The sequence below is a fragment of the Poeciliopsis prolifica genome, unplaced genomic scaffold, assembly GCF_027474105.1.
Source record: "Poeciliopsis prolifica strain line A6 unplaced genomic scaffold, Auburn_PproV2 SCAFFOLD030, whole genome shotgun sequence".
NCBI classification, from domain to species: Eukaryota; Metazoa; Chordata; class Actinopteri; order Cyprinodontiformes; family Poeciliidae; genus Poeciliopsis; species Poeciliopsis prolifica.
Window position 1 is genome coordinate 4,510,420 of NW_026562405.1, and position 13,652 is coordinate 4,524,071.

General features: G+C 42.5%; 1 protein-coding gene across 1 annotated transcript in view; it reads right to left on the minus strand.

Annotated features, from left to right (window-relative positions):
* The window catches only part of si:dkey-49n23.1 (semaphorin-3D), a 38,274-nt gene extending 24,650 nt beyond the window's left edge, over positions 1-13,624 (minus strand). Inside the window, exon 1 of the mRNA XM_055050129.1 lies at positions 13,383-13,624. The gene's annotated coding sequence lies outside the window, so the exon portion shown is untranslated. The remainder of the gene's footprint in view (positions 1-13,382) is intronic.
* Between the last annotated feature and the right edge of the window lie 28 nt (positions 13,625-13,652).

The window sequence follows — 13,652 nt, forward strand, 5'->3', positions numbered from 1 at the left end:
TTTTATTTTGTTGTAATTTTTTGTTCATATATATTATGTTAAGGAAAGCTTGGAAAAAAACTAAAAAGAAGCAGGTGTTGCTTCTTCTACACATTTCAGATGGCTGAAAATCTTTCCTGGAGTCTTCCTTTGCAATGACCTAGTCAAAGCCTAGAACTAAGCCTGAAGAGTTCTAGGCCAAACTCCTGATTAACGACCCAAACACGAGAACTGATGCATAGCTGGGATGTTTTACTGTCAGAAATGCTGAAGTTAATAAAAAAGACGCATTGCTGCTCATCCACCTCTAGAGACAAATAGAACAAAAAGAATAATATTCATAAATTTGGTAAAAACAATAATTGAAATATTTGAAGACAACAGCAGTTAACCCCCAGGTGGGCTCTATCCAGCCGCTGACCTGCAGAACCTGCAGAACCTGCCTGTGTTTATCTCTGAGGCACCAGCCCTGTTTTACTGCTCAGGGGTCAGGGGTCATCGATGATCCAGATGCAGGAAGAGTTCAACTACTGCAGGAGAAACAACCCAAATGGACCAGAACTCCTCCGAACTTATGAGTTGGATCTGAATCATTGTAATGTTCTGACAGAACGGACAGATGGACAGACGGACCCTTTTCTCCAACACGTTCCAGAATGTTCTGATGAACTATCCCTTGTTTTTGTTAAATCCAGACTGACCTTTGACCTCTGAAAAACCTGCTTCAGAGTTCTTGTTGGCAGCAGGGGATGCTGGGAAATCTCTTCCTGCAGCTCTGCAAGTTTCACGCTTCGTTCCTGCCTCCTGATTGGCCGACGGCTGGAGGGGGCGGATTTCTAAATCCTTCTGGATGTTTCTGAGCACAATATGAGGCTCGACGACGCTGCCCTTAAATAAATCTGCCCCGAGGTTCTGCTGCTGTGGGTCGACTCTGATCAGGTTTCACGCTAACTCTCCAGAAACCTGAATCCTTCAGGGAGCACCAGGTGAACCGGATCGGACCAGAACAAGGCAGAAGCTTAGAGACGTTCTTATCCGATCCAAGACGATGAGAGGACAGAAACCAGATGTTTATTCAAGGAAATAAAGAAAACGTTGAATTATAGCCGTGAGTAGAGTAGATACGTTTGCGTCGTTAACGGGTCTGTTGGGACTCCGTCTGCTCTGGGTCGGGAACGGCGGGAAGCAGAACTGATCCACAAAAGAGTTGGGCTCCATGGTTCCTCATACTGATAGTCATATTCCGACGTTCTACAAAACAAATTGCAGTATCGTTTATTGAACTTTAGTGATGCTGAAAACGACTCGTATGCGTCAGTTTTACTCGACACGCACACCCGCTGCCATGTTTTCTCGATTTCATCATATCATTTTACTGAACTGTGAAATGAGATTCCTCTTGGATCCCAGCACCGGTTTAAACTCTCTCACTCCGGAGACAAGCCAACAAACGGGTCTAGATCGAGACGACCCATCCAGACAACATGCCGGCTGTGTTTTTCCAGAACTTTGTGGGAACCGGGAAGTTCTGGGAAGAGGAAGCCTCCCCTCCAGTTGTTTCCTTGTTCAGTTGAAGTGCTGGAGGAAATGTTGTCGTCCGTGTCCCCGGGGGTTCCTGGGAAGAGAGACCGGGCTGATGTCATGCTCTGGCAGAGAGCAAACGGACCTCACGGTTCTGAAACAGCCTCAGAGTTGGTCAGATGATGTTCCAGGTTACAAAACATGAGGACAGCAGATCTTAGTGTTGGTCTTGATCCACAGAGTGGAAGATATTGATGATTAATCAGGATATTCTCAAAATGGCAAACTTGTCAGCTTTTAGTTTTAGCCAGACGTAAAACAATCTGACTGCGACCAGATTCTGCCAAAACTCAAAAGCATCAAATGAAACCAGGAGGTGAGTCTCTGCTGCAGCAGTCAGACGAGACCCAAAGCTCCACCTGAAGATGTTCCCACCTGACAGTCAGTATTTTCGCCTGGATTGGTGACCAAGTTTGCAACATTTGTTATATTTACAGTTCCTGTGGTCCTTTTTCACACCGCGCTGTCAAACCAACCGACCTGTTCCCCTCCTGGCCTGTGAGGGCGCTGCACCAAGAAGGAAACGATAAACAAATCTCTGAAGACACCGAGCACAACGTCCTTCAAAATGTAAACAAAATTGGAGTAGCGTCAGTTTTAAGCAGTTAGAAGATTTCTTGGGTCATTTCTCCTGTTAGCATTAGATTAGCATGTTTGTTTTGGTTGCATTTACCCAGAATGCCCTGCGCAGTCGTCCACTTCCTGCTTTTGGTGCGGTCTCTGGTCTGCAATAACTTCTGGGGAAATTTATCATGGAGCAAAATTGGTTATTGTCACATGCCTGGTGATTCCTCAGAAGCATGAATGAAGCTCTTTTTCTGCCTTTGTGTGGATATAACCAGCCTGTGCAGTGAGAGTGATGCTGTCTGGTTAGATGGATGGCTGCGGTATTGTGTCCGGGTTAGAGGGGAAAGACCCACAGTTTGTTTCTTCTGTCTGCCTCCAGACAGCCTGCTGCTGCTCATTCACTGAACGTCGGACCCAAAGCTAGTCGAGAGGCTCTGATTCTGCAGAACGCCTTCAGCATTTAAAGCCGCATTATGTAGCTTTTATAAAGAAAATGTTTCTTGCATATTTTTTTAAAACTTTCACCATTTTATGACAGTATAATGTGGGATAGATAATCTGTGAAAAGATTGATCTCCTCCATCCCCTCCTTGAGCTGCCAATCAGAGCAAAGAGGCGGGTCTTAGCGCTGTTAATCAACGTCCTAAAAAAAGTTTATCCGCCGTCATCAGTGTTTATTCTATCTAGAGGGACCTAGGCATTTATTAGCTTTTAATAGTGAAATATTGCTTAGTTTCAGTTTAGTTTTAAGTAGTAATAGTAGTCATTTTGGGTTTTTTCCTTTAACTTTGTGAACTTTTAACATTTTAATGTGCAGAACTTCAAGAGATTAAACTATTGTAATGTGACTGTTTTCACTGATTGGGTCAGGAATACTCAACAGAAGATAACATTTTCAAAATAAGCAATAAATCAGTAAATGCATGATACATTTTTTAAAATCTTCTCCCCGTTTACCAAAAACTGGATGACAAAGGTCTTCAGTTTGTGGAATTAGTCTCAACTAGAAATTTTATTGAAGGAAAATGTTGGTTGACTTCATGATTCATTTTATTTGTGCTTTTGTTTATTTATTTTGGATATTTAAAATTTCTTCCACTTCCAATGTTATAAACGTTCATTGGAATTTAAAATTCATCGATCTTTACCTTTAAATTGGTCTCTAAATAACATTGCAGTAACTTCTGGGACAATTTCTCGTCCAGAAAAATATGTTATTGTGACATGAATTGCACTCAGGAGTGCTGTAAAACAAAAACTTCTTGTGTGGAAAAAAATAATAATTTAATTTACATCAGTCCTGAAGGTTAATAGTTTCATAAGCACAAAACACATCTCTGCTTTGATTATGTTTTAGTTATGTTTATAACAATATAGTTCCAGGTAGTTAATAGTTTCTCCTCACTAATCACTGTTTTGGTTTATTTCGGTTAAAAATGTTTTCTCGATTTCAGTTTTTGTCATGTCAATCGATCCGGCCATCCATAATAACGTTGGTTGAAAGTCGATGATGTGATGCGCTGCATTCAGGAGATTTTCTGCATGGCAACATCTCCTGGTCTCACCGTCTGCAGGAGTTCAGGCTGCGGACGGTAATGAAGGAGGAAGCCGTCTCCTCTGATCCCGTCCCAGCAGAGTCAGGCGGCAGATCCTTCATTCTGCCTCGCTGGGAAACGCTGCGCTCCGCTTCTGCAGCATTTCATTCCATCTGAAGGTTTTATTTGGCTCTGTGATCTGAGCCGAGGCTGATTTACAACCCTCCACCCTGCACCACCCACCAGTGGCTCGATTCGGCCCGTTTCTGACCAGAACCACTTGAAAAACGTTTGTTGTCGTTCACATTTTTATGTCAAACTTTAAAGAGTAATATGCAAGCAGAAGATCTTAGAGGAGCCGTTTTCTTTAAGAGCAGCTCAGGGCAGAAAGCAACGTCATATTTCATACACAGTTCAGGTGGGAGGTTTGAAAACACAGTCCCAGAATGCACCGCGGTGTGGCGGTGGCGCGGCGGTGGCACAGGAGTAAAGAGACCATCCATGTATGGAGCATGTATAGTTTTGGGTTTTTATTACAGTTTAGTATTATTTTGTTGTGGCTTTTTGTCTAATTCAGTTAGTTTTAATTAGCTTTTAGAGTGTTTCCTAGTTTTTATTAGAAATTATTAGTTTAATATTGTTAGCTTTTTATACTTTGGTTATTTTTTTAGGTGCAAAATTCAAACAAGTAAAAATATTGTACCGTGTTTATATATACACATTGACTGAGTAATAAATACTGAACAGAAAATAATATTTTCAATGAATGTATTCACTTATCGCCAGTCTTGCGTTTTCTCCTGACTTTTGTTGTCGCCTTTTTGGAGACTAACTTAAGCACCGCAGGAGTTCAGAGTCCTGTAAAAATGTGTTTTTTCCCATTTGTTGATGCTTCAGCATCAACAAATGCTTTAAACCAGTAACATGCTGACTGATTATACCAGGTGTCTTTTGTCTGCTTTATGCTGCCACCCAAAGTATCTGTGCTGTGGAAATGTTTTTATTTTTGTGTGTATTTTTTTTTTGTCTTTGCTTAACATGCTGACAATCAGTCAGCATGTTACTGGTAAAAAAAAACTGAAATGTTTCTACAATGTGATAATTAGGAGATGTTAGAATGTCCTCTGACTTCCTGAAAGCCACATAAAAAAGGACCCACATATGGGTCTACAGTGGACTGGAGGATGGCAACACATGAGCTGATGTATTTAATTCAGTGAATAAAATTGTTTCTCACTTTCAGTTTTTGTTATTTTGATAGTTTTGGTTAACTGTAGAAACCTTGATCGGGTCGTGACTGACAGCCGTCAGCGGCTTTTCTCTACCCCTCCATAGACAAGGGCTGAGGAAGATGATGAAGAGGAGGATGCAGACCTGAGGGAAGCTGGGAGTTCAGGTTTCCCAGGCAGCCTGGTCTTTGTCTCAACGCCATTAGGAGTCCACAAGCTCCGCCTCCCCGCTGCTGGTCCCACTGTTCCCAGCAGAACCAGTGAATAGATGCTCCTTTCACTGCTCACCAGGCCTCCTAATGAGGGGCGGTGAGTGTCAGTCAGCTAGATCATGGTCCCAGTAAGACCAGATCTGTGTGAATGGTTTCCCTGACCTGCAGGTCCAAGCCCATCAGAACCAGAGTAATCCCTTTCAAGCCCGTTCCCACGTCGGTCCAACACGTTGGGATCATCTCTCCTTTCAGAACGAAGAACAAGAACATAGACGTCGCTCAGCAGCGTCCTGATTACGTTGGTATTAATGGCCGCTGGCGACTTTGAATGAATTTTAAAGTTCTTCAGAGTCGATAGCATCGATACCAGATCAGAACCAGACAAAGGGCTTGAGAACGAAGCAATCAACCTGTCAGCACTGATAGCTTCTGTATTTTTTATGTCAGTTGGCAAGAAACGTCCAGATGAGCATTAGCGCCACCTGCTGGAATAGATCAGGATGCTTTGCTTCAGCCGTCGTTGCTTACGTCCGGATTTATTGCGTTTTGCCTCTTCTATTTTGACGCATGCCTCACTTCATTGATGTAAAAGTTAGATAAATGCATCATGACTGTTCAGAGAAGATTATACTAAAATAAAACTAACAAAATAACAACTGAATGAATTTCTTCAGAGATTTTCGCAGGAAGTCCGCAACCGGAAGCACAAACCTGGAGTTTCAGATGTGAAGCAGCAGCTCATTGAATCAAACAATGTTGTTGTGCATGTTTTTAGTTCAAAAGGTCAAACATTTCGCCTAATTTCCTGGCCTAACGCTTCCACCTTCTCACCAAGATTAAAGCGAAACCAGAACACTTCAGACTAAAATGGTCATTTGGATTCAAACCTTTTTGTTGTTCCTGATTTCAAAGCAGTGAAACAAAGAGAAATGCTTCCATTATTAGATTCCTCTCCGGCATCAACTGAAGCATTTCCAGATTGCTCCTTCAGCTACACCCCGAGCCGTGTGGACGATGCAGCGATTACAGCAAATTAAAGGGAATTACGGCTAATCCACCGCCAGCATTTTGCCTCATTGTAACACATGACTTCCTGTTGGAGCCATGCTGATGGGGACAACAAGATTAATGTCTTCGTCTCGGCCTCGTTTGGCGCTTTCTGACTGCCACCAACTGCTCACACATGTAGAAAAACAACCATCAAATAAAATCACACTGAGCTCATGAAACATTTTATCCTGAAAAATATCTCAGATCTAATCAGATTTCCTTTTCTCTAACGAGTACGTAGAACAGATTTTGTCCTCATTAAGGTGATTTATTAGTTGGAAAAGCCAACAGGAAACTACCTGGCGCAGGAAAAAGTTTTAGTTTTCAAAATGGTTTCATAATTCAGACTAGAAATGTCCATAGAGATGATTAAAGCTGGACAGAATCTGTCTTCCATGCCTCATTTTGATAAATGTGGTTCCATTGGGTTATGTAGAAGAAGGAGATCCAGCTAAAGCGTATTAAACCTTTCCTCAAACGCTGGAACTGCGGTTGATCCCTTGAGTTTAGGACGTTTTGTCAGTCTGAATGAGTTCAACGGCTGAAATCAGTCCGGTACCAGACAGAAACTGAGAAAAAAGCAACTAAAAGAACAATCTGGACCTTCAAACAACTAAAAACCAGGATCACTTTGAGAGACTGTTGACCAGTCTGACTGCATGGCGTGAAAATAGAAAGCCAGAAAATGTTGTGCGACCTGTCACAATGAACCAGACGCTCATGAAATGTTGCAGGACCCCTCAAGGGTCCACAGCAGGTCCCACTGTCAACAAACAGCATCCAAAAGAATAAAAACACCTGATGATTGATGATAAATCAATATACAATGTGGGGATGAAAGAGCTGGAGGGCTGCTGACGATCAGATCCACAAAACCAAATAAAACTTAGGAGATGAACCCTGGGGGCTGCATTAACCAAATCATTTTTAACCTGTTTTTTCACAACAATGATGGAAAAATCTGAAAGCCATCAGTCATTTTAATGGATTACAACATGTCTGGTGTGGCTGAGCTGCGATAGAGCGTTTATGGGATCAGGAAACTCCTGGTTCAGAGAGTCTGGCCGACTTCTGATCACTTCACTTGGAGAAATGTTCCCTGATTTCCAAACTTTGGCTGAAGTGGCGCATGTGATTCCAGTGTCCAGTGTGAGAGCAGAGCTCAGATTCATCCTCCAGATCGACATCAAAACGAGATTCACCCAAAACGTCGTGACCACAGCCTCTGCAGAAATCCACAAAGATCTGAATCTGTTCAACCAGCCTCTGGGTGGCGACCCCCACACACAAAGCTACCAAGTATGGAAAGGAACATCAACTTTTAGGATGTTTCTTACTCACTATTCAATAATTATTACATTTGTTCAGCGTAAATGCTGCCTCCTAAGGCCTGTTCGGGGGTCAGTCTGCAGCTCTGGTACTGAAAACATCACATTTGTTTGCTTGATTAAAATTTTGCAGCTTAGTTGAGCAAATAATGAATACAAAATATTTATTAATTGAGTTATTTTTTTTTTGTCTCAAGAGTACTTTCACCCACATGAGAAAAAGTTTGACATGTCCAACTTTACAAAGTGCCTCTAAACGCATCATTATCCTCCATCAGAAGCTGCTGCAGTGAAACCTTAACAAAGTCAGCAAAAATCTGCTGTAACAATCTGTTGAATCCATTTGTTCCAATACAATCACAAAATGCTGGTAGCAGCTGGACAGTTTGTTTCCATCAGAGGAAACCTGCAGGTTGGCACGCCGTCACATAAACCATGGCGGCCATATATAGAACCCTCCGCTTCCACACACATAAATACTGGAAGTTATTGTTCCTGCATACATCATGCATCACTGTCTGCTCCCTGCTGGGCTCCACTTTGTCTGCAGACGTCCACAGAGACACAGAGCAGAGCGGGACCAACACTCACACACTGCGCTCTGTGTCTGATTCCTCAGGGGACACGTTTATTTGAGTCACCACGGGACAATGTGGCCCGATTTATTTTAATGCCATTGTTTCTGCTGCTTGCCGCCGCAGTTCAGCAGAGTAATAATATTTATGCCACATGAGGGCTTTATGTAAACCGGCTGTGAGTTTACAGTCATACGCCTGAATGCTCACGTCAAGAAAGATTCGGTTATCCACCGTCCTTCTGTTGAAAACATTGAAACCACATCAGCTAGGGGGCGCTATAGGAGAAATGGATAGCACCAGAAACAGAGCTGCAGTATGCAACTTTTATAAAAATATATATATATTAGTTGTAACAGATTGATATAAGCAAGGTGGGCGCTGTCAATCACCCCCTTTCTCTCTGCTGCCGTTAGCAAATGCTAGTGCTCAGGCTAGTTAGCATGTAGCAAGTTGTTTCTCTGCCATTAGCACATATAGCAGCAAGTACATGAGTATGATTGACAACGCTAGGACCCTCCTTAACCTGATTGGTTATTTTTGGTCAGGAGGAGTGGAGCAGGTGAATCGATTTTCACAGATTATCTGTCTCATAACAATCAAGCTGCATTTTAGACAGAAAAACAGTGGCTAACAGTCGTGTGTGTGTGTGTGTGTGTGTGTGTGTGTGTGTGTGTGTGTGTGTGTGTGGTGTGTGTGTGTGTGTGTGTGTGTGTGTGTGTGTGTGTGTGTGTGTGTGTGTTGTTGGCGCCAGCTCCCTTCGCTGCTCACAGGGCTGCAGGAGGAAGGAAGCATTCGTTTGGACACAAAGAGATGATTGTTGCCTCGGCTCAGATAAGCAGCTAATTAATTAGCTCAGCGCTAAAAACAACCAAACAATAGAGGAAGACGAGGAGGAGGCATCAAGCTGCGACTCCTTCCTCATTAACGTCACCTCCAAGTCATCTCTCCCAGTTAAAGAGACATTTCACAGTTAATCCCGTCCAGTGACCCAGTGCAGGCCTTGACCTTTGTCCCCCAGCATCACCTCCTCAGCTGATGAGGTAACAGCTCTCCGCTCAGCTGTTGCCTCCTCTGAATGTGAGAAATTGACGTGAGCCCGGCTGGGTGGTCCGCTCTGCTCCAACTGAGCGCGCTCACTGATCTCAGTTTGACTTGGAACAAAACTTGTTGGATATATTTTTTTTTTTCCTTCTGGTTTCCTGTCTGGCTCTGCTGGGACTTTTGCAGCAGCGTTCTGACCTCTGACATCACACCGTACACACGTTCCACCCTCATGGTGCAAATACTGGCTCTTATTAAGGCTAGACAATAAAGGAACAACAATATATATCCCAATAGACATGTGATCACTATCAATAGATAATACATCTGATAGAATATTCAATAACCAGTATATTAATTGAGCTCCAATCCATTCTGGGAGATGTAGGCAGAAGGAAAGGCTTTAGCTGCTCCACGTCTAAAAGTTGGTGGGATCAACCAACTCGCTCACTCTTTGGTTACCTAGCAACAACTTGTTGACCAACTGGCGCAGCAGCAGTTCAAGGTTTTACTGCTGTGACTGTTTAACCGTTTAGTTTGGAGTTCAAGCTGGATAAAACAAGAAAGGTCACGCCACCAGTTAGCCATAAATTCAGATATTGAAAACAAAAAAATTAATCAATAGTTACTGACTATATTGACCTCAATGAAACGCTTATATTGTGATAAGTTCAGCCCTAATTCTTATCCAAACGAATAAAGCTCTGAGGTATCAATGAGACCGACTTTAAATCTGCGGAGGTTTGCATGTTTTTCCTTCCAGTAACTGAGGAGTTGTTTCCTGTATCTTTGGTGACCTCCCACTTCATCAAACCAGTCCACAGTTGGACACGTTGCAGGTCAGAGGACAAAAACGTCCATTTTTCTGACCACATCTTGTTGACCTGGGTCCAGTCAGGAAACGACTGCAAAGGAAGGAAATCAACAAAAACTCGTTCAGCTGCGGAGGACAAACAGCGACGGCAGGACGGACAATTCGGAGAGAAAAATACACAGAACCAACCGGAACCAACCAGAGGCACAGGACCCACTGATACGTCATAACATATTTTACTGGACGATAAATTGTCCCAGAAGTTATTGCAATAAACAATAATATTGTTGTTATTGTTTTGAGACCATTTTGAAGTAATATAATTTGAATGGCAAAATAATGCAAGAACACGTTCTCAAAGATTAATAAACTTTAAATTCTAATAAATATTTAACACCAGAAGACATTTTAAATATCCAATATAACTACACAAAGCAACAGAAACAACAAAGGAAGTGAATCATGAAGTTTCTGTAATTAAAATTGTCTTTCAAATGAACGACAATTCATTTGAAATTAAATGAATTTCAATTTCAAATGAATTTGAAATTATGTGGCTTTGAGTCCAAAGCTGAAGACTATTGTAATCTAGTTTTTGGTAGAAAGAGAGAAGAGAAAAACAAATCATGCAAATGGAAATTATTGAGTTTGTTTTGATCAGCAGTTTAATTGATCTATTGCAACAAGTTTATGCATGATGTGTGTTGTACTATCTGAGGATGAATCACCTGCAGGAATCTGCATAATGCTTCGCTCTGCATGGTGTTCTGTTTTTAGTTTTATCGGGAGAACCAAACTAATGCAGAGATGAAGAGAAATATGTTCAGTAAAGGGAGTAATCAATTTACTGAATATACCAGTAACATGATTCAGCTGCAAGAAAGGGGAAAACGCTTTGGTTGGTTGGTTGGTTGGTTGGTTGGTTGGTTGGTTGGTTGGTTGGTTGGTTGGTTGGTTGGTTGGTTGGTTGGGTTGGTTGGTTGGTTGGTGGTTGGTTGGTTGGTTGGTTGGTTGGTTGGTTGGTTGGTTTGGTTGGTTGGTTCGGTCAGATGGTTCCTCTCTGACCCCTGACCTCCAGAGCTGCAGCAGCTTCTCTTATGAACCAGCTTCCTTTAATTCCCAGACTGTTTTTCTTCCCACAGACGTTTGGAGCTTCAGGCCTTCAGCTGTGGACTGGAAGACGAAGAGGAGGGGGTTTCTCCCGGCTGGTGATGAAGAGGATGTTTTTCTGGCCTTTTCAGCACCAGTATGCATTTTGCATATTTCATGTGGGTGTTTAGCTGTTTAGTTTTCAAATGTTTTTATGATGGGATTTTAACTCGCAGGATGATGAAACGCCGAGCAACAGATTCCGGTGACTCCTGGATGATTTACGAAGGCTCAGTCGGAGCAGAAAAACCTCCTGCTTCGTTAGATTCCTCTGAGGCGACATCGGAGGAGGAAGAGCGGAGAACTGCAGGACAGGGCAGTGAGGAGACGGCGAGCGTCATGCAACCGCACCATCTCCAAGATAAATAAGCTGCAAGGAGCCAAAACAGCTGTCAGAGTAAAACTGACATTAGGGAAGTTATTTCCTCATCCTAAGCTTAGATCGTCTCTTCAGGGAAACATGGAGTCATCATGGATGTAAAGGGGTTAAAATAATTGTGTTATTGTTGACGCAGAGCAAACCTCTCAGCACTTTGCTCCTAGAAGCTACCCTGACACTTGGACCAGCATTTCAGCTTTAAACTGATGCAGACAGACCAAAACATGACCTGCAGGTAAGAGAGCCCGACAGTAAACCACGGTAAAGGCTCATGTTACTGAGGGGAAACAAGCAACTCTGGACCCAGAGAGCAGAGCCATCAAACTGGTTTTATTCCCACTAAAACATGTCAATAAAAACTTAAAGCACTGTGTGTTTTTTATTAATGCTGCCATTTTATAGCACAATCAAGCAACTATGTTAACTTCAGCTCTCGATTTACAGGAATTTTTACTTTGTAACTTTATGACTTGATATTGGACCTCTGTCTCTTTAAAACTGCTGCTCTTCACAACATGGGCCCTTTAACAACATAGCACTGAGACCAGATGCTCAATTCCACCAGATGTTTGCTGATTGCTGCTGGCTAGTCTGAAGGAGCTGAGTGGTGAACTGCTCCATGAGGCAGAAGCTCAGAAACAAAGAGGAGCTGCGTCTTGAAGGCATTATTATGCCATTGTATTGTTGTTTATCACAACAACTTTTGGGATCAATACTTCACACTACAGTGCATTCAGCTTCTCTGCTACCATCAGTCATACAGGGATTTTCCATGACTCATCCTCACCATCCAGCTGTAAACAGCTGTTTCTGAGGCAAAACAATGACACAAAACAGGCAGGAAAACACACACACGCACACCCACGCACGCGCACACACACACACACACACACACACACACACACACACACATACACAGGAAGCAGCAGCGGGGGTGATGCTGACCTCCAGAACAGGAAAGGCAGAGACAATGAGGGGAGGTTTTTCTCTCTGATCTCTCTTGTTCCTCTCTGATTTGACCGACTCTGCTGCAGGTCCATGAACGCATCAGGAGGATTTTCTCCTGATGCGTTCATGGGTCTGAACCGCTTCAAAACTAATTTTTCATTAGAAACAATCCGGTTTATGGAATCTCAATCTCACAGTAATCCAGAGTCACGTTGGTAATGCCTCCCATCAGGCAGATAACACATCATCTGTCTGACTGAACCTGAACACAACTCAGTGACGTCAGAAACATCCAACCCTCCAATCAGAGGAAACACACCTGGCCCAGTTTGGTATAACACTACTGACATGAGTTAACCCGACCCAAAGCTGATTTAAACAGAACCAGGATCATCAATTAGTATAGAGATAAATTATAATTTATCATTTATCGTGATAAATTTATCATTTATCGTGATAAATTTATAATCATGATAAGAATTTTGATTTATCATTGCCATAATAGATTCCAATTAATGACGTTTGAAACCCACCAAAACTGACCAGTATTGTCTGGACTGTTGTTTCTATCCACTCTTTGTTCAATGAGAGCCTCAAAATATAATTAAATACAGTTACTGTGTGCAGTTCAGTGATACAAATCACACTTCTGCACGTGCCAGATGTCCTAAATAAATATTGTTTTTCAACAGCATCATTGGTGTGTTTGGGGACCAAGATTGTTGTTAAAATCAGAAAAAGTTTTTATTGTCACTTTTATCATCAACACAACCTAAAAATATAAACGATATAAACTTTAAATCCATATCGCCGTCTCTGCTGCTTTACAATGTAAAAATAATAAATTCTGAAACACGCAATAAACATTTTATGAAACGCCATCATCAACATCATAAAGCAAATACATATTGATCATATTAATATTGATCAATATTATGTCTTTACTACTAATCAGTAATTGATTGAACCGCCTGCAGCGGAATAAAACTCACCGAACCGGATTTCTGCTGCCGGGATGTGGACCTCCGGACCGGTACCAGGATTCTGCTGCCGGGATGTGGACCTCCGGACCGGTACCAGGATTCTGCTGCCGGGATGTGGACCTCCGGACCGGTACCAGGGTTCTGCTGCCGGGATGTGGACCTCCGGACCGGATTGAGGAGGTTTCTATCTCAGTTCAGTTAGAAGGAGGAGAGGTTCTGGACCAGGTCCAGCAGGTACCTCTCTGCCCATAGATGGTTCAGATAGAAACTAACGGAGAA